The sequence below is a fragment of the Sander lucioperca genome, chromosome 19 (genome assembly GCF_008315115.2).
Source record: "Sander lucioperca isolate FBNREF2018 chromosome 19, SLUC_FBN_1.2, whole genome shotgun sequence".
In the NCBI taxonomy this organism is placed as follows: domain Eukaryota; kingdom Metazoa; phylum Chordata; class Actinopteri; order Perciformes; family Percidae; genus Sander; species Sander lucioperca.
This window is the reverse complement of record NC_050191.1, coordinates 1,708,129-1,730,114: the sequence shown is the minus strand read 5'-3', so window position 1 is coordinate 1,730,114 and position 21,986 is coordinate 1,708,129. Positions and strand designations below refer to the sequence as shown.

At 42.5% G+C, this 21,986-nt stretch overlaps 1 long non-coding RNA gene across 1 annotated transcript; it reads right to left on the bottom strand.

Moving 5' to 3' along the window:
* Positions 1-8,560: 8,560 nt before the first annotated feature.
* LOC116062351 lies at positions 8,561-10,557 on the bottom strand. The gene is made up of 3 exons (XR_004895913.1): positions 10,213-10,557; positions 10,052-10,092; positions 8,561-8,603 (listed from the first exon to the last, which is right to left on the bottom strand). It is a non-coding gene; the product is annotated as an uncharacterized LOC116062351 (long non-coding RNA).
* Between the last annotated feature and the right edge of the window lie 11,429 nt (positions 10,558-21,986).

Genomic DNA, 21,986 nt, shown 5'->3' with positions numbered 1-21,986 from the left:
AACCTGCTTTCTGAAACGGACCCCTGAACATTTATCATGTATGCCTTATCTGTTTTGGCAAGAAATCACCTGCATGAGTCACAGTGTTTGTTCTGAAAATGCATGTACTAACTACACAGAGACCTTGTTGGGTTGTTTTTGTTTTGTCCCTCACCATATTCCTCCATGATAAGTGATTTTCTCATCAGTGGGCTAAAATTATGTAAAATCATTAAAAAAAACTGCTGTTTGTGTAATGGTTTTTAAATTCCCAATCAAGAGCAGAAATGAGAAAATAAAGAGAATTTGGTCACACTTTACTTGAAGGTATGACAATGTCATGAACATGTCATAAACATTATAAACAAGTCATAAACGTTCGTAACATAACGCTTCTGTCAGCAAGTGTCATTTAGTTTTTGTCATGCCAAGTTAGGGTTAGGGGACAATGTCATGTCACTCTTATGTAGATATCTTCAAATAAAGTGTTAGAGAATTTTTATACTGCAACTATCCAAGATTGCCCATTGGTACGGCATTACACTTTTTTAAATTGTCTTTATTGTGGTGGTTTAGTTCTGTATTTCATTTTATTTTTCGCATTTTGTGTTGCACAAGAAATTGTGGCCTCTGTAATGGGCTGCCCCGTAACAACGTAGAGCCACTTGGAGGTTGGTGAGAACTGCAGTTGTACTAGTCTCTCATGTCAAGCTCTATCTCCACAGCGCAGTGCAGTAAGGTCTGGCTACATCACAGATGCATTCTGGGATAGGAGTAAAGAAATGCTCTGGATTTTTTACGTTTAGGTCTAGGTCTACCCAAACAGTGGACAAAAAAATTCAACCCACAGCAACACTTTAAATGTAGCCCAATTTTGCAGGAAAACGCAGGACATTGTCGAACGGCTTTACCTCAATAATACCATCAAAAAGGTGTTTGATTTTCGCATCACATTGGACTTTGAATGGCTGATCTAATGCCTTGAATGTAATGTTACTAAAAAGAGTAGCTATTGATCTGCTGCTGATCCTGTGTGGCTTTAGGAGTGATAGACAAAGCAAAGGGGGCTTGTCTTGTTTTGTCTTGAAATATTCTCTCCTGTATGCGCTGATGCCAGGCAGATTTCTTGGTGTTGATCGAGATACAGCAAGACAACTTGGCATTGATATCCTTAAGAGGCACCTCTACAGGAGAGAGCTGTTTTCTCTTTCTGACTTTGTTATCACGAGGGTGGGTGTCACAGAATACGCTTGGTTGGGATGGAGAAGTGGTGTTTTCCTGTGTGAGTTATCAGCATATCTGTGAAGGTTCTCAGTCATCCAGGTCACGAGTTCTCTGTGGTAAACAAAGGCAACTGGACTTGCTTTGATTTCTCGCAAGTGTAGTTGTCTTTGCTTATCACTGAGAACTTTATATCAGCATGATCAGATCACAGCGGTGGTGTTTAGTCTTCATGGCATAGAGGCTGTTCTGTGCCAGGGTGCATCATCTTAGGCCTGACCAATCAATGTGGGAACATCAACAAAAATGTCCCCTCAAAGGCCCATCAGTACTTTAGTCTATAGCCACGACGTTCCACCATGGGCGTAAATCTGATCTAACAGAAGGGAGGGACCATAAACATAAAATTTCTGAAGAGCAATTTTTGAAGGGGACACAAATAATACAGCCACAATTATACTCTTAGAGGACATGTGTACACAGAGGAAAGCCTTAATACTATCATTAGTGTAGCATGGAGACTGTACCATTATCCTTCTTTTCAGTGTTTCTCTTGATTGAATAAAAAAGCTGACTAAATTGACCAAAATATTCTTCTTTAAAACCATTTATTTATTTTTAAGTTGTTTACAATCAAGCCACAAAAATACCTTAAAACATAATGACTTATTTTGAAAAAGTGTCCCCATATAAAAGAAATACAATACTTTGTACACTTGTTAAATTAGCTGATCATAATGTAAATTAGTGAGCCACTGGTGAAGCTCATCTGCTCACCCTGACAGCCACAACTGAGCTCAACATACTTACCTGAGTTTCTCCACCTGACTGTCCCTGGTCTCCCTGAGACTCTCCACCTGACTGTCTCTGGTCTCCCTGAGACTCTCCACCTGACTGTCCCTGGTCTACCTGAGACTCTCCACCTGACTGTCCCTGGTCTACCTGAGACTCTCCACCTGACTGTCCCTGGTCTCCCTGAGACTCTACACCTGACTGTCCCTGGTCTACCTGAGACTGTCCACCTGACTGTCTCTGGTCTCCCTGAGACTCTCCACCTGACTGTCCCTGGTCTCCCTGAGACTCTACACCTGACTGTCTCTGGTCTCCCTGAGACTCTCCACCTGACTGTCTCTGGTCTCCCTGAGACTCTCCACCTGACTGGTCATGGTCTCCCTGAGACTCTACACCTGACTGTCCCTGGTCTCCCTGAGTCTCTCCACCTGACTGTCCCTGGTCTCCCCGAGACTCTACACCTGACTGTCCCTGGTCTCCATGTTCCTCAGGTCTTTCTGTCTCCATTGCCTGTGACATAGTGACCTTAGTATTGCCATAAGCACCCATTCTTATAAAGATGTTACCAAATTGTCTTGATATGAGGACTTATTGTACTTACTTGGCGTTTTGGTGTAGGCCTACTGAAAAAATATCTTATGTCTGTTTTTCTTTTCTCTGTCATTTTTAACAACAACACACATCTTTAACGTCAGATGTCTAAATATGAGTTCATGGGTTCATAGGTTCACCACGTGGTCATATTATAATTCTAAAATGATCTTGCGTCCTCCACATAAATATTAAGTTTTGTCTGGGACAGAGGATATATATTTAACTGATCAGCCACTTAACTTCATATTGAGCAAAACACAACTGTAGATCTTCAATATTAACCCTAATATCAGTTCACACACATAATGTTAGGCTTATCGCAGTGGTAACGTTAGTTGTAGTGGGCGCATTTCTATCCAACAAGCTATTAAACAAGCTAGGCTACATTGTATTACACTGACATAGCAAACTTTTTTGTCATGGCTAATTCATTAATTACTCAGAACAACTTCATCCGATGTTTAATGTGAATAAAACAGCCTTGAACCACCTACTTACTAGCTACATTCCTGTCGCCACCGATGTGACTGAGTCTACCAGCGCAGATCCTAGAGCAGGCAGTGGACCAAACCACTTTGAGGCAAGGGAGGGGGGGGAGTCCAAATTTTTCTAAACTTAAAAAGCATTTTCTGGGGTTTGTATTGTTTTACTGCTTACACAAATATTTTAAGTATACATCATTATGTTGTTTACAATACACAGCATTGTTTTAATGATATTTCTAGGGGGGGACAACCATTAGATGGGGGGGTCCTGACCCCCCCGACCACCCTGGGATTTACGCCCTTGGATGCACCCACCGCTAGCCTAGCTTAGCACAGATCCTGGAGGTAAGCGGCTCCATCTAGCCTAGCTTAGTACAGATCCTGGAGGTAACCGGCTCCATCTAGCCTAGCTTAGCACAGATCCTGGAGGTAACCGGCTCCATCTAGCCTACTGCTCCAAATAAGTGACAAAATAACGCCAACATGTTCCTATTTACATGTTGTGATTTGTATAGTCACAGCGTGTACAAATAATAAGGTCACATGACACACAGCCATCTTCTAACCGTATACATACTGGGAACTATATTCTCAGAAGGCAAAGCACTGCTACTTCTGCTACTTGGGCGGAGTGATTTGCTCGCAGCACCTGAGAAGCCCCGTGGTGAGGAGCAGAGAGTTAGCTAGTGATGGTACTCTGACACTGAAGCTTCGATACGTGCTTCAAACCATTAACTACAATTCCATTTGAACCAATGCTCCAAAGGTTGCTTTGGTACGGAAAAAATCACGTGACATATGACGTCCGAAGCAGCAACTGCTTCATTCTCTGATTGAATCAGCTGAGTGGTCTGCAGCACCACCGCCACACGCGAACCAGTCAGCTGCTGCACTGCAACTGGACACGCCTCGTTCCGAGTCTGAATTGTTGCGCGCTCAAAGCATAAAAACTTTAATGCACAACATTGCGTTTGGTTCGTAGTAGCCTCTACAGTGACAAGCATTAGTTTGTTTGTATCGATTTATTTTCATTAACCTACTATGGAAGCATCTAGGAAGAGAGGTCGTTCTGATGTGGGAACATTTTATTCTGATCGCTCCTGATAAGGTATGTTAGGCCATAGTTACACAAGCACACCCAACTTGTGCCATATTTTCCCAGCAAATCCTCTGTTTCCCAAGCACTTTCTCCCCAATACCCAATAACACACAAATTCATCAATCTTTATTTTCAAAAGAATGATATCCCATGCTTAGTATACATGTGCACCGTGTGTGTGTGTGTGTGTGTGTGTGTGTGTGTGTTTGTGTGTGTGACTAGTCTAAAAGCCTCCTGTCCACTATCTTGCCCGGATCATTTAGATGCAGCCTTGGCACTTCACCAGGCGAGGTCGCTGTTACTGAAGCTTCGAGTAATGAGCCCATTTTCAAAACAATTCTTCTAAGTGGTTCAATGCTTCACCAAAGCTTAATTTGCCCATCACTAGAGTTAGCCTGAAGTTTGCTTAATCCCTCCGCCAAAGTAGCAGTACTTCGCCTTCTGAGAATATAGTTCCCAGTATGTATACGGGAAGATGGCTGTGTGTCATGTGACCTTGTTATTTGTAGATGTTATAAATAAAACTGTTTAAACACGTACAGCTGAAAAACTACGACTATAGAAGTTGTTTAATGAATCAGCCAAATGACAGAAAATTAATCAACAGCCTTTTTGATTTATAACTTAAATCACTTTTTTAATCAAAAATGTCAGCTGGTTTTAGCTTCTCAAATTTTTCATTTGTCTTCTACGATAACTTTTGGGGTTTTTGTCCCACAAAATAAGCAGTTTTTTAAGACGTCATTAGTTGAGAGTTCACAGTATTTATACAACAGTTAGACATGAATACAGCGCAGTAAAACTACATGATGTAAAGAGTATAAGAGACAGTTTGTGTTCTTGATGATGCTGATTCTTAATCTTAAAGATGAAATGTTTTCTCTTTTACAACACTGGATTCAGATAAAAGTTACAAAATTAAATCCCTCCACATGATTGGCTTGTTCAGTTTATTAAAGAGTTAAAGCATCTCAAAACCCACACAAGACTTTCAGTTATTCTGGCTAATTACAGTCTGCTCAAGTTTAAAGGTACAATATGTAACTTTTCTGCATTAAAATGTCTAAAAACGACCATACCTATGTTATATATTTTTTTGAGTTGTGTAGCTACACTATCCCAAATGTTTCCATCAAATGGCAAACTCAGAGCAATCTGTTATTTATTTTCAGACATGTCACGTTTCATTTAGTCGCCCGTCAGTGGCGTCATATAACCTTTCACCATCTAGTTACTTGTAACTTCCGTCAAAACACAGGGACCAAGATGCTACGTTCAAGAGTAATTGTGAATCATACAATGTCACAGAAAAAAATACTGGTAACACTGCTTTTTCTGCCAAAAGGCATCATTTTGTGATTAATAACATGCCACTTTGCAACACAGTAATACAGCAGAAACCTTATTTATTGATACATATCAATATTAATCCAGCTTAATGTTACTACAATATATGTGCTGGTTGACAAGTAGCTAACATTAATGCTAGCTAACGCTCATCAAGTTATTCATAATATGATTGTTTTGACCATGGATAAAAGCATCACTGCGCTAACCCATGAATAAGTTCACTAGTAACGTTAACGTTAGCTGTATAGATAGACGATTAATCTAATACTAATTTAGCTAGCTAGCACACTTCGGTCTGCCTGCCTCACTCCCCCGGCACAAAGAGACTTCATTCAGGATGATAGCTGACAACACAGCCGGGACATGTAGCAATAACTAGTTACCGTTAGCCCCAGCCGGTGCTTACAATGCTAACGGCAGTTTAATGAAGTGTCGGGAAACAGAGAATATCAGACCCAGGCATCCTAGTCACAACATCGGCCATCCATAATGTAAGCTAGCTAGCTAGGTCTCCATGAACGCTAACGTGTTTGTACCGAAAATCTCCTCCCTGCCGAATTTCTCCCCCTTTCGCGTTTAGCTGTCTTTACAGTTAGCTAGCTACATTAACCTAACAGGTGTGTTAAGCACCAAAACGAATAGTTGAGCTCACAGAAAAGTGAAGGGGGAAATCGGGCAGCTGGGAGATGTTCTGCTGCTGCACAACAGGCATCGATCATCATCGCCATCACGGAGAGTCCCCACCCACACCCGTCTCTCAGCCTAGTTGAGTAGCTAGCTAGCGTTACAACAAACCCTGTCCGCCTGGTAAAAACCAAATGGTGACATTGGCATGTGAAATAGACTGTGATAGTGTAGTAAAACCTGCTAACGTTAGCCGTAATGTTAGCTTGCTGGCTCACTAGCTAACTGGTCAGCCAGCTACCAATACAGATTGAATCAAGAAAAACGTAATTATGTTGGGGAAACTGCAGCTATTTTATTAGCATGACATGAATAAACATTACTAAACGTAATGTGAATAAACTTGAATGGGTAAACTCATCCGTGAACAGATGCATTTTAATCAACGATAGCGTTTAGCAATAAAAACTCCCATAATTCCACGTAAATTCCCAATGTCATCAAACGTCTGTGTTTACAATCCATTGTTTTGGTTGAGAGACCCCTAGCGGCAGAAAGTTACATATTGTACGTTTAAGGTCAAAACTATGAAGAAAAAAAAAACATCTTAAAAAAAACTCGTCAAAAGCGAAAAAAGTGGCTGGCAGTGAAAGCATAAAAAAAATCAAAAGAGCATAAAAAAGACGTCAATAAAGCATCGAAAGTGTCAAAAATAGCGTCTAAAACAACACAGAGACAAGTGACAAAATGAAGCGTTAAAATAGCGTAGAAAGCGTTAAAACCAAAATGATCAAAAGCGTTGAAGAAACGTCAAAAGGAGCCAGTCAGCCAGATGAACTGGTGAGGGAGTTCAGAGCCTTTAGAGCAGCGGTGTCAAACTCAACTTCACTACGGGACAGACTGGAAGATAAGACTCACATCCAGGACCAGACATGGAGAGTTTGGCATACTTTTATTCCAAAAATGTAAAATATCTTTGCCTATATTACTGTAGCTCGATGGGGTTTTAAGCCGCCAACGTTGACTTCAAGGCAGTGCTGCGATGGTCGACTTCAACCCAAACCTAACCGTAACCATTGCCTAATCTTAGTGCCTTCCAGGCAGCGCTGCGACAACATTGGGGGCTTAAAACACCAAACACCATTACTGCATGTCTCATAAAGCTTTCTCACTTACAGTTTGGTTGACATGAAGCCTTAAACAAGTCAGGAAAAAAGTTTCTTATCCATCTTAGAGTTTAGGAAATCAAGCAAAACGATTCTGACATTTTTAAAATGCCGACTGACAGCAACATGTTTCACTGCCTGAATATGAATTTTTTTGCTATGAGCTTTATGAGTCTCAAAGTCCCCAAATCTGCCAAATTTTGCTTTGATTCAGCTTGAAAAACCTTTTCCTGTTTTTTTGGTGTGGTGCACAACTAGGCGGGCCAAAACATGTTGTGAACCTAAATGGATATGTGGGCCAGATCACAATCTGCGAGGGGCCGGGTTCAGCCTGCGGGGCTTGAGTTCGACGTGTGCTTTAGAGGTTTAATATTAGGGAAAATATTTTTTTTTAAACTGAATCAACGTCTGTTTTAACCCTCATGTTCTCTAAACTTCTATATTAGAAATATGGGTTTATTTTTAACCAAATTACTCAAAATATTAAGCACAATTGCAAGTACTCGATTACTACTTTCATTGAATTGTGGTTATTCAATTTTATAGCATTTGAAAAATGTAAATGGTTTCAAAACCTGACTAAACTTTGACATCCACTCGTCTGTGATTCTCCACTAACATACGTTCCTCTAATATTAGTCAAAATCATTCATCATTTCACAATCTCCTAGAAATGAGATTTATTTACCATGAATTCCAAAAATACGTGTAAAACTATTGGTAATAAGTTGGTGTTAGTGAAAAATAGCATCGAAAACATGACAAAAACAGTGACAAAAACATCTCAAAATGTGTCAAACATATTGTTTAAAATGTGTTAATTTGGACCCAGAAGGACAACAAGTGCATGGTCGACCAGAAGACAACAAGGGTTAAATGAGAGCAAAGAAACTGAAGAATTCAGAAGTTACATCTGACAATCACAGATTAAGACCCGTCTGTCTGATTCCTAAATGTAGGAATGTCTCTGTTGTGTCTGCTCCGCGGTCCGGTCCTCTGTTGTGTCTGATCCTGTGTCTGTGAAAACAACACACACACACACACAACCACACATCATTTGATAAATTGTATTTCCTTAACAATTTAGCTCAAATCTAACTTAATGTATCTGTTGAGAAAATCCCAAAATTTTAGTTGTATCTCATTTTCTGTGGATTTTTAATCTATAAAGTAAATCCAGGGATCAGACACATGAATAAAGTCTCACAGAAAGGTGCGAATCCGCTGCCAGAAAGAAGCAAAAAGGTTGCCGAGGGTCTGTCGCGTTCCTTCCCTTTGGTTCAGTCTGGTGTTCTGGGAAAACAACACACACACACACACACACACACACACACACACACACACACACACAGTTCATTTGATAAATTATATTTTCTTAATTTACCTCAATTCTAATTTAATGTATCTGTTGAGAAAATCCCTATCTCTGTCCTAAATCTACTGATCTCTGTGTAGATTACAGTCTGTCAGACTCAGGATGCAGCAGCTCCCTCTACTGATCTCTGTGTAGATTACAGTCTGTCAGACTCAGCGAAGAGGAAGATGCCTCGAGATAACTTCTGCTATGATTTGAAACTATGAATAATATTGAAATGAATCCTACCAAGGGATAGGAGGAAGACAGGGCCTCAGACAACTTACAGTAGCACATTTATCTGCTTTATACTACATAATAATGTATACTTCGCTAAGCGTAAAGGCTGCGCCCCCTTTAGGGGGATAGAACACAGACGATTCAATAGAAGGCAATCCAATTTGACGGGTGTTTGGATGCCTGAACCTGAGCATTGAGATACCTTAATAATTAAAGGTTGATCTCCATCATGTCCCCTCAGTCTTCCCCGTTAGTGGATCTATGACCCAACACGGTGGCCACATACTTCTGAGATGCTTAACCACACCTCAACATTACTAGCCTGGAAATCCAGACCCAAATCCGAGAGATTAAGGGTCTGGCATTAAGTAATGAAATTGGCCCAACTCGAGGGGCGACACCAAGCATGCATTTGAAAATCTCACTGCATGCAATTGGATAACACTACAACCAATAATAACACAAAGCCGCATTCCTACTTATAAAATGCAATTCAATGTGGAAGGAATCCAAGTATTCAGTATATGTTACTCAGATTTAATAACGTAACGGAATACGTTACAAAATACAAAATACATTTTTGGGCATGTATTCTGTAATGAAATAAGTTTTGAAAGTATACCAAATACTTTCTTGTTTTGGTCTAATTTTGATAGAAAGTAAGACATTATAGAAAGAAAAACAACATTAATTTCCTTTATGGTCTAATTTTGGCTTATTACCTCTTTTTAATGTACGGGAAAATAAAGTGCGACGACATGATCCATCCCCTCTTTTTGATCTTCTTCTGTTTTATCTGTTACTGCCCAACAGATTGTAGTGACAGGATTTTATGTTTCTTTAAGATGATTTTTGGTCTTTTTGTGTCCTTTATTTGAAGACAGCTGAAGACAGGAAAGAGGGGAGAGAGAGGGGAAAGGATTTGATGTTTTTAGAGAAGACTGTTGGCTCCAACCCTGGGCTGAATAAAGATCTTTTGGTTCAGAAGTGGGAAAAGGTCTGAGAGAGTCAGAGGATCACCAAACTCAGTAGATTCATCCTCTGGGGACCAGGAATGTCTATATAACATGACAACCTATCAGATATTTGTTGAGATATTAAAGCCGGTTAAAATTCAGATGAAAATAACAAAAAGACGTTTCTTTACCTGGTTTCCTGTTGGTTGGAGCGGGATCTGTTCTTCGGCTTCTGGTGATAGATAGATAGATAGATAGGTGACAGTTCTATTAAGATATTGGACTGATAAAGATACTAAAATCCAAACAGAAATGACAGAGACATGAAACTCAACAGGTGTTGATTCTTTACCTGGTGTCCCGTTGTTGGAAGACGCACCTCCTCCCCCCCCCTGCAGAGAGTTTCACACAATGAGGGAAAGTTTGATTTTCAGAAAGAAAATCAAGAACAGAACTACCCTCTTTATTGTTATTCTGCCTCCTCGGTTACTGCCCCCCCCCGTACACAAATATGTTTATATTAAAAGTGATAAATAAATTAAACAGCTTCACAAAATATGCTCTACTTGTCACAGTTTGGGCTCTAAAACTGTAGGAAACTGATGAAGTGGCATGGTTGTGGTATTTTGTTCTGTGTTCTGTCTTATTGTGGTAGTCTTGTTTTTCTGTTTTTCTCTGTTTCCTGTTTTTGTTTTGATAGTCTGGTTTTCTGTCTTGTCTTGTCTGGTTTTTCTTCCTGTCTTTGTTTGTTTCCTGCCTTTTTTGATTGTTCTGCCCAGCCCTAATGTATTTCACCTGTTTCCCAGCCCTTGTGTCACCTGTTGCTTGTTTCCTCATTTACTCTGTGTATTTAGTCTCTGTGTTTTCCTTTGCGTCTTGGGGGAGCATTACTTCTGTTCTGTGCTGTGATTCATGTCGTGTTGTCTCTGGTGTTTTTGTCTCCAGAGGCCTGTACTACGAATCAAGATCAACATGTCCAGGATTGCTTTCAGTTATCCGGCTTCACCAAACCTAACAACCGTGGCCCCGCATAACCTGTATCACGACACTGGTTATCAACTAGTTCAATCAACCCAGGGTTTCCCAATCCAGCGGCGCGCACGTTCACATAAAAGAGGCGGTGTTTGCACAGCACGACCAATCGCAAACATCTACCAGAGCCGCATATTTTACATAAGAAGAGCAAACTATAATTCTACATAAATATGAAGAACACAGACACGGTTTTACAGGCAAAATGCAGGAAGGAAAGCTGGCAAAAAAAGCCGACGCTGTTTTGCGTAAATCACAACGCTTATCCTATCAATATCACTTCCAGTGGTGTAGTCTACGTGATAGCTCCAGGATGTCTATATACCCACTTAAAAATGTCCAATGACACGTAACATACTTTCGATTATATTTTTGATAGATTTTTTGTTATCCGTGCTTTTTTCTAAGGTAGCCTATTTTTTTTGCATAAAAGTGTATCGGAATGCAGGAAATGAAGTCGTTGATGCTTAAAACTTCCCTGGGGGAGGACACCCAGACCCCCCACTATGATATGCCCCCCTCCTCCCCAAAGGCAGATTCTGGCCAATATACAGTACAGTACACCCACTATAATAGCCTACATTAGACTACACTGGTCACTTCCCCATCAGTCAGGCACAAGATATGACCATAATTACACTTTTGCTTTCCGTGAACTGTCGTTGCTTTAGCCTTTTATTTCAGTTGCAACCCCAGCAGTGGTACGCTGTCAGAGAAAATAAAAAAATATCAAAACATAATTCTAACCGATGTGCGTATTGGCAACAAATGGTTGAAGAGGCCGACAAATAGCCTATATGTAATTCCCTCCGCTTCAAATCTATATCTTTCATAAATATACCCATCAGGGAATGTTAACGGGGTTGTCGGTCTCTAAATGTTTTAACTTTTCTGAGCGCACCTCTCTCTCTCTCCGCCCACGGAGCTCCAGCTGATCTTCTGAGAACGGTGACGCCGTTATCAGTCGAGTATTGATTGGTCAGTAGGCGGTGCTTTCACACCGGTTGATCTCTGATCTCCAACATAACCTGCTCCCGACCAGGTTAGGTGTTCAGCATAAGTTACCACGGCGATTGAACCCGATAACAACTAATCCACCTTCGTAGTACAGAAAACCCTGGGTTGAACCTGAAGTTAGCTCGTTAACACCAAATCTCGCTTCGTAGTACAGGCCTCAGGTCTTCCTGTCTTGGATTATTTTGTGTTTACCTGCCTGCCAACCTCTGGACACTCTCAGTTGTAAGTGTTTGTTTAATAAACTCCTTTTTACCTGTATTTGGGTCCAAGCTCAGTCCAAGCTCAGTCTATCCCTCAGCAAACCCTGACAGAATGCTCCCCCCAGATATGGACCCAGCAGCTATGGAGTTTAAACCATTTTTTCACCCTATGGACACTGATAGTGAGATGATGTTGGGATTTTTTCGTGAGATTCATTTGCCAGGCACCTCATGGAGACTTGCTGGCTGTCTGTGGAGCAGGAATTTGGTTTTCCTGTCTCTGGCAGCCTTCCAGAAACCCCGCTGACTGGCAGTTCTTCTGAGCCTCAGCTAGCCAGTCCTCCTGAGCCTCAGGGGCAGCTTTCCTGAACTTCAGCAGCCTACCAGCCTGCCAATTGCTAGGCCTGCTAGCATTGTTACTACAGTTTTTTTTGTCCGTTTCTCGGCCTGCTCCCTGGTCTGCTTCTCCGGAGTTTTTGTTAGACTGCCCTACTGCCACCTGGTCAGCTAAACTCCCCGACCACTAGCAGTCTTTTGAGGGCACCCGCCTAGCCATATTCCCTGGGACCCGTGGAGGCCGTAGACGGGGAAAAGGACGACATGGCTCCCGTCGCCATGCACCGCTTCAACCTCTCTTCAGTCCGGAGTCCTCACTGTTCATCAGCCCTGAGCCAGTGCTGTCCAGAAGCCCCAAGCCCGAGTTGTCCAGTGTTTCTGAGCTGACCAGAGTTCCTGAGCCTGAGCTGACCTGTCTACCTGAGCCTGAGCTGACCTGGGTTCCTGAGGGATATCGCCTTCGCCGCCGTCCTCCAGATGGTTCTCGCCTTCGCCGCCGGCCTTCAGAGGGGTCTCGCCTTCGCCCCCGGCCTTCAGTGGGGTCTCGCCTTCGCCGCCGGCCACCAGAAGGGTTCTGCCTTCGCCGCCAGCAGCCTGAAGGATTCTGCCTTCGCCGCCGGCCACCTGAAGGACATCGCCTTCGCTGCCGTCCGCCAGAGGGACACCTCCTTGTCCGCGGCCGCCAGAGGGGTCCCATCTGCGCTGCGGCTCTCTGTTCCCTGTCCCGAGTGGCCTCTCTGTTCCCTGTCCCAAGTGCCCCTCTGCTTCCCCAAGTGGCCTCTCCTGCCCACTGTTTCCCCGAGGCCTCTCCGGCCCTCTGTTTCCCCGAGGCCTCTCCGGCCCTCTGTTTCCCCCAGGCCTTTTTGCCACTAGTCCCCCGTGCCCTAGTGCCCATGGTCCCCAGTTCCCACTATCCTCTGTTCCCTAGCCCCGTTTGACTTTTTTGTTCCTTCTGTTATTATATCTTATTTATGTACTAATTACAGGAGAGTTTAGGCATTTGGCCTTTAATTAGGCTATATACTGTTAGTTTTCTGTCTAATAAAAACAACATTAATTCTAGTTATGGTCTAATTTCGGCTTATTACGTCTTTTTAATGTACGGTAAGTTTTTGGGCTTTTTGTGGCCTTTATTTGAAGACAGCTGAAGACAGGAAAGAGGGGAGAGAGAGGGGAAACGATTTGATGTTTTTAGAGAAGACTGTTGGCTCCAACCCTGGGCTGAATAAAGATCTTTTGGTTCAGAAGTGGGAAAAGGTCTGAGAGAGTCAGAGGATCACCAAACTCAGTAGATTCATCCTCTGGGGACCAGGAATGTCTATATAACATGACAACCTATCAGATATTTGTTGAGATATTAAAGCCGGTTAAAATTCAGATGAAAATAACAAAAAGACGTTTCTTTACCTGGTTTCCTGTTGGTTGGAGCGGGATCTGTTCTTCGGCTTCTGGTGATAGATAGATAGATAGATAGATAGATAGATAGATAGATAGATAGATAGATAGATAGATAGATAGATAGATAGATAGGTGACAGTTCTATTAAGATATTGGACTGATAAAGATACTAAAATCCAAACAGAAATGACAGAGACATGAAACTCAACAGGTGTTGATTCTTTACCTGGTGTCCCGTTGTTGGAAGACGCACCTCCTCCCCCCCCCTGCAGAGAGTTTCACACAATGAGGGAAAGTTTGATTTTCAGAAAGAAAATCAAGAACAGAACTACCCTCTTTATTGTTATTCTGCCTCCTCGGTTACTGCCCCCCCCCGTACACAAATATGTTTATATTAAAAGTGATAAATAAATTAAACAGCTTCACAAAATATGCTCTACTTGTCACAGTTTGGGCTCTAAAACTGTAGGAAACTGATGAAGTGGCATGGTTGTGGTATTTTGTTCTGTGTTCTGTCTTATTGTGGTAGTCTTGTTTTTCTGTTTTTCTCTGTTTCCTGTTTTTGTTTTGATAGTCTGGTTTTCTGTCTTGTCTTGTCTGGTTTTTCTTCCTGTCTTTGTTTGTTTCCTGCCTTTTTTGATTGTTCTGCCCAGCCCTAATGTATTTCACCTGTTTCCCAGCATTTGTGTCACCTGTTGCTTGTTTCCTCATTTACTCTGTGTATTTAGTCTCTGTGTTTTCCTTTGCGTCTTGGGGGAGCATTACTTCTGTTCTGTGCTGTGATTCATGTCGTGTTGTCTCTGGTGTTTTTGTCTCCAGAGGCCTGTACTACGAATCAAGATCAACATGTCCAGGATTGCTTTCAGTTATCCGGCTTCACCAAACCTAACAACCGTGGCCCCGCATAACCTGTATCACGACACTGGTTATCAACTAGTTCAATCAACCCAGGGTTTCCCAATCCAGCGGCGCGCACGTTCACATAAAAGAGGCGGTGTTTGCACAGCACGACCAATCGCAAACATCTACCAGAGCCGCATATTTTACATAAGAAGAGCAAACTATAATTCTACATAAATATGAAGAACACAGACACGGTTTTACAGGCAAAATGCAGGAAGGAAAGCTGGCAAAAAAAGCCGACGCTGTTTTGCGTAAATCACAACGCTTATCCTATCAATATCACTTCCAGTGGTGTAGTCTACGTGATAGCTCCAGGATGTCTATATACCCACTTAAAAATGTCCAATGACACGTAACATACTTTCGATTATATTTTTGATAGATTTTTTGTTATCCGTGCTTTTTTCTAAGGTAGCCTATTTTTTTTGCATAAAAGTGTATCGGAATGCAGGAAATGAAGTCGTTGATGCTTAAAACTTCCCTGGGGGAGGACACCCAGACCCCCCACTATGATATGCCCCCCTCCTCCCCAAAGGCAGATTCTGGCCAATATACAGTACAGTACACCCACTATAATAGCCTACATTAGACTACACTGGTCACTTCCCCATCAGTCAGGCACAAGATATGACCATAATTACACTTTTGCTTTCCGTGAACTGTCGTTGCTTTAGCCTTTTATTTCAGTTGCAACCCCAGCAGTGGTACGCTGTCAGAGAAAATAAAAAAATATCAAAACATAATTCTAACCGATGTGCGTATTGGCAACAAATGGTTGAAGAGGCCGACAAATAGCCTATATGTAATTCCCTCCGCTTCAAATCTATATCTTTCATAAATATACCCATCAGGGAATGTTAACGGGGTTGTCGGTCTCTAAATGTTTTAACTTTTCTGAGCGCACCTCTCTCTCTCTCCGCCCACGGAGCTCCAGCTGATCTTCTGAGAACGGTGACGCCGTTATCAGTCGAGTATTGATTGGTCAGTAGGCGGTGCTTTCACACCGGTTGATCTCTGATCTCCAACATAACCTGCTCCCGACCAGGTTAGGTGTTCAGCATAAGTTACCACGGCGATTGAACCCGATAACAACTAATCCACCTTCGTAGTACAGAAAACCCTGGGTTGAACCTGAAGTTAGCTCGTTAACACCAAATCTCGCTTCGTAGTACAGGCCTCAGGTCTTCCTGTCTTGGATTATTTTGTGTTTACCTGCCTGCCAACCTCTGGACACTCTCAGTTGTAAGTGTTTGTTTAATAAACTCCTTTTTACCTGTATTTGGGTCCAAGCTCAGTCCAAGCTCAGTCTATCCCTCAGCAAACCCTGACAGAATGCTCCCCCCAGATATGGACCCAGCAGCTATGGAGTTTAAACCATTTTTTCACCCTATGGACACTGATAGTGAGATGATGTTGGGATTTTTTCGTGAGATTCATTTGCCAGGCACCTCATGGAGACTTGCTGGCTGTCTGTGGAGCAGGAATTTGGTTTTCCTGTCTCTGGCAGCCTTCCAGAAACCCCGCTGACTGGCAGTTCTTCTGAGCCTCAGCTAGCCAGTCCTCCTGAGCCTCAGGGGCAGCTTTCCTGAACTTCAGCAGCCTACCAGCCTGCCAATTGCTAGGCCTGCTAGCATTGTTACTACAGTTTTTTTTGTCCGTTTCTCGGCCTGCTCCCTGGTCTGCTTCTCCGGAGTTTTTGTTAGACTGCCCTACTGCCACCTGGTCAGCTAAACTCCCCGACCACTAGCAGTCTTTTGAGGGCACCCGCCTAGCCATATTCCCTGGGACCCGTGGAGGCCGTAGACGGGGAAAAGGACGACATGGCTCCCGTCGCCATGCACCGCTTCAACCTCTCTTCAGTCCGGAGTCCTCACTGTTCATCAGCCCTGAGCCAGTGCTGTCCAGAAGCCCCAAGCCCGAGTTGTCCAGTGTTTCTGAGCTGACCAGAGTTCCTGAGCCTGAGCTGACCTGTCTACCTGAGCCTGAGCTGACCTGGGTTCCTGAGGGATATCGCCATCGCCGCCGTCCTCCAGATGGTTCTCGCCTTCGCCGCCGGCCTTCAGAGGGGTCTCGCCTTCGCCCCCGGCCTTCAGTGGGGTCTCGCCTTCGCCGCCGGCCACCAGAAGGGTTCTGCCTTCGCCGCCAGCAGCCTGAAGGATTCTGCCTTCGCCGCCGGCCACCTGAAGGACATCGCCTTCGCTGCCGTCCGCCAGAGGGACACCTCCTTGTCCGCGGCCGCCAGAGGGGTCCCATCTGCGCTGCGGCTCTCTGTTCCCTGTCCCGAGTGGCCTCTCTGTTCCCTGTCCCAAGTGCCCCTCTGCTTCCCCAAGTGGCCTCTCCTGCCCACTGTTTCCCCGAGGCCTCTCCGGCCCTCTGTTTCCCCGAGGCCTCTCCGGCCCTCTGTTTCCCCCAGGCCTTTTTGCCACTAGTCCCCCGTGCCCTAGTGCCCATGGTCCCCAGTTCCCACTATCCTCTGTTCCCTAGCCCCGTTTGACTTTTTTGTTCCTTCTGTTATTATATCTTATTTATGTACTAATTACAGGAGAGTTTAGGCATTTGGCCTTTAATTAGGCTATATACGGTTAGTTTTCTGTCTAATAAAAACAACATTAATTCTAGTTATGGTCTAATTTCGGCTTATTACGTCTTTTTAATGTACGGTAAGTTTATGGGCTTTTTGTGGCCTTTATTTGAAGACAGCTGAAGACAGGAAAGAGGGGAGAGAGAGGGGAAAGGATTTGATGTTTTTAGAGAAAACTGTTGGCTCCAACCCTGGGCTGAATAAAGATCTTTTGGTTCAGAAGTGGGAAAAGGTCTGAGAGAGTCAGAGGATCACCAAACTCAGTAGATTCATCCTCTGGGGACCAGGAATGTCTATATAACATGACAACCTATCAGATATTTGTTGAGATATTAAAGCCGGTTAAAATTCAGATGAAAATAACAAAAAGACGTTTCTTTACCTGGTTTCCTGTTGGTTGGAGCGGGATCTGTTCTTCGGCTTCTGGTGATAGATAGATAGATAGATAGATAGATAGATAGATAGATAGATAGATAGATAGATGACAGTGCCATTAAGATATCAGACTGATAAAGATACTAAAATCCAAACAGAAATGACAGAGACATGAAGCTCAGGTGTTGATTATTTACCTGGTGATGTCCCGGCGGTGGAAAACTCACTTCCTCCCCCCCCCTGCAGAGAGTTTCATACAATGAGGGAAAGTTTGATTTTCAGAAAGAAAGACAAAAACAGAACTCCCCTCTTTATTGTTATTCTGCCTCCTCGGTTACTGCCCCCCCCCCCTCCGTACACAAATATGTTTATATTAAAGTGATAAATAAATTAAACAGCTTCATAACGTATGCTCTACTTGTCCCGGTTTGGGCTCTAAAACTTTAGGAAATTGATGAAGATGAAGATATTGATGGTCAGTTGAGCAGATATGATATAGCACTGATTAGTCAGTCCCTTCAGCCTTTTTTTTGAGAGTTGAGGCCCAAAATGTCTGATTTTGTGTCAGTGTTTCTAGTTATAGCATAATGTTGGTGTATGGTTTCATATTAGCGTCTAACTGTGTTTGATTTCTGTCTAATAAAGACCAAATACTTTCTTGTTTTGGTCTAATTTTGATAGAAAGTAAGGCTTATTATATCTTATTAATGTTCTAATTACAGGATAGTGTAGGCGTTTGGCCTTTAATTAGGGTATATACTGTTATTTTTCTGTCTAAGAAAAACAACATTAATTCTAGTTATGGTCTAATTTCGACTTATTACGTCATTTTAATGTACGGTAAGTTTTTGGGCTTTTTGTGTCCTTTATTTGAAGACTGCTGAAGACAGGAAAGAGGGGAGAGAGAGGGGAAGGTGTAGAGCTCCTGGTTATAGTATATCTTGGTCACCGGTGGAGTTAAGGTGTAGAGCTCCTGGTTATAGTATATCTTGGTCACCGGTGGAGTTAAGGTGTAGAGCTCCTGGTGATACTTGGAGCAAAGTCTCATGTTGTGTCGAGCCTTCTTAGCAGGGGCGTTTCTAGGACTTGAGTAGATTCGGGGCTTAGCCCGGACCCATTTAAATAAACTGAATGCAATGCAAAACATCAATTGGCTTGCCCAGCTTGTTAAAGTGCTAGGGGCACTTTTATGCTAGCCTCAAATTAGCTATTTTTAAAACACTAAGAAGGCTCCACACAACATGAGACTTTGCTCCAAGTATCACCAGGAGCTCTACACCTTAACTCCACCGGTGACCAAGATATACTATAACCAGGAGCTCTACACCTTAACTCCACCGGTGACCAAGATATACTATAACCAGGAGCTCTACACCTTAACTCCACCGGTGACCAAGATATACTATAACCAGGAGCTCTACACCTTAACGAAAGCATTGACAACATTGTTTGTGTACACAGATTTTCTAAAAAAAGGTTTTGAACGACTCACTTTAGCAGTTGTTGTTTACGCTATCCACCATTAGTCGGGCAATATGTTAGCTGTGCAATATCGTACTGTGCAAGGGCTGTGCCACACTTATTGTGGAGAATACAGCCGATGGGGTTGTTTATTGAGAAGTGCCAATGAAAGGAGTAGTTAATGTGTTTATTATATGTATATGGAAGCATGTTGTGTTGCATGAGAGTATGTACTGAGAGATATTTGTATCTGTTGTCTTCTCTGTATTTTGTGTTGTTTTTTCTGTATTTGGTGTTGTCTTTTTTGTATTCTGTGTTGTCTTTGTAACGTTGTAGAATGTACAGAGTCCAAAACAAATTTCCCTTCGGGGACAATAAAGTATATCTTATCTTATCTTATCTTATCATCTTGTCAGTCAAAAAGAGTCGATCTCCGAATGCAACATAAACAGGGAGGAGAGTAAAGATGGAAAGCTCCTAAAGCTTACTTCCATATAAATGCATGGATTATTTGTTTTTTTGTCGTTAGTGAAAAACAATATTGACCTCGTAGTTGAAAAAGGAGCCTCATATGGAGTCCGTTCATTCGCATTCGGAGATCGACACTTTTTGACTGGCGAGATGGTAGCGCCCGGAAACAACAACAGCTAACGTGAGTTATCAAAACCTTTCTTTTTAGTAAACTCTGTGAACACAAACAATGTTGTCAATGCTTTGGTTAAGGTGTAGAGCCCCTGGTGATACTTGGAGCAAAGTCTCATGTTGTGTCGATGTAGTGGTTTAAAAATAGTGATTTTGATGCGATCATAGTAGTGCCCCTAGCTCTCCCATTCAAAAGGCCATTTGACCGAAAAATGAGAATACGGTAAATCTTAAAAGTGACGTTTCTGTCCTAAATATGCTTTTAAACTAAAGTCTGACTCGGGTACATTCACAAAAAGACCCTAGGTTGCATTTTGGCGAGAGTTACGCTTTAACAGTCAGAGTATGGTCATTTTAGCTGGCCATTTTTTAGATGTTAGTTAGATGGTACCAACATTTTGCTTAATCATAACTGGCCTGGCAACCCAAAGGCCAAGGTTTTGTTTCCATATTCATGTGGTGATTTATGATGTGGGGGGGGTCTTTACTCCCCCAGAAAATTTTGAGCATTAAATACTTAATTTCCTGCATTCTGGTGAATTTTTATGCACCTATTTCTACCTTTTTCTGAATCAATGCTGGAAATATCTTTATGTAAAGGGAAACATAGATTACAATCCAAATATAAAAAATATAATGGAATATATTACAATAAGGCTCTCAGGCATTCTGTATTGCTTTCATCTATTTATGTAATCTCCTTTGGATCGACTATTCTAATTATATCTGAGTCAGCACACATGTAACCTATAGGCGTCATTTACTCCTCTTTTGCATCTTTTGTTGGGGAAGTAACCTCCTTAAATGTGCATATGACAATTATTCACCTCAATGATACATGAATTCATTTTAAGGAATTAATAAACCCCTGGACTGTTATATTTCAGATGTGTTTCACCAAGATTTTTGCCTTTTGATTCCTGCTGGAGCTGCTACCCCCGCGACCCGAGACCGGATAAGCGGACGAAGATGGATGGATGGATGGGTGGTTTGACCAAGATTGTTGCTCATGTTCAAAACTTTGTGCACATTCAAAATAGATCTCATCCCATCTGTGTTCTCTGAGATTTGGAGGAGTCGTGGAGGAGTATGCTACTCAAACTTTTCTTTCACCTTATACTCAAAACCTATACCTATAAACTAAAGTTTGACATTCACAAAAAGACCCTAGGTTGCATTTTGGCGAGAGTTATGCTTTAAAAGTGATCAATAAATGAAACAGCTCAACATATGCTCTACTTGTCCCAGTTTGGGCTCTAAAACTGTAGGAAACTGATGAAGATGAAGATATTGATGGTCAGTTGAGCAGATATGATTGTTGAACTGATTAGTCAGTCCCTCCAGGATTTCGCTTTTTTCAGTTTGTTGGGGCCCAAACTGTCTGATTTGTGGCAGCTTTTGTTAACAATTGCGATAAAAGTTGCACTGTCTTCTGTTTGTTGTGATGACATTACAGAATACAACTTGTTTCATGGATAATAAACCTTCTCTGGGCTGATAGTTCCTGTAATCTTACCAAAAAGGCTCAGGATGCTGTAAATGCTGATATAATATGATTATGGATTAGGTGTTTCAGCCGCTAACACACACACACACACACACACACACACACACACACACACACACACACACACATACACACACACACACACACACACACACACACAAAGACACACACACACACACACACAGACACACACACAAAACACACACACACACACACACAGACACACACACAAAACACACACACACACACACACACACACACACACACACACACACACACACACACACACACAAAACACACACAGACACACACACACACACACACACACACCGACGAACACACACACAGCACATATAGGCTACGTGTTTCTGAAAACATTTTAAGAGAGAAATAGGCCGTGCAGTTGCTGAATCTGTCTTCATTTCAGATCAACAAAGGTCAGTTTAATAAAAGATTTTCATCAGATTTTGAGAGACTCCAGTCACGCTCATTTCGGCTCCCTGTTTCCGGGTTAGCTCTCCACCAATCAGATTGGTCATTTGAGCCCAATTGCCGGCAGTGCCCACCCTCCCGACTCTGCCCTACAAGTCGGCGAAAATGAAGGACGATGGCTCCTCCAACGGACGACGGCACGGAACACACCGCACAGACTCGAGTCACCGACCTCGCCAGAC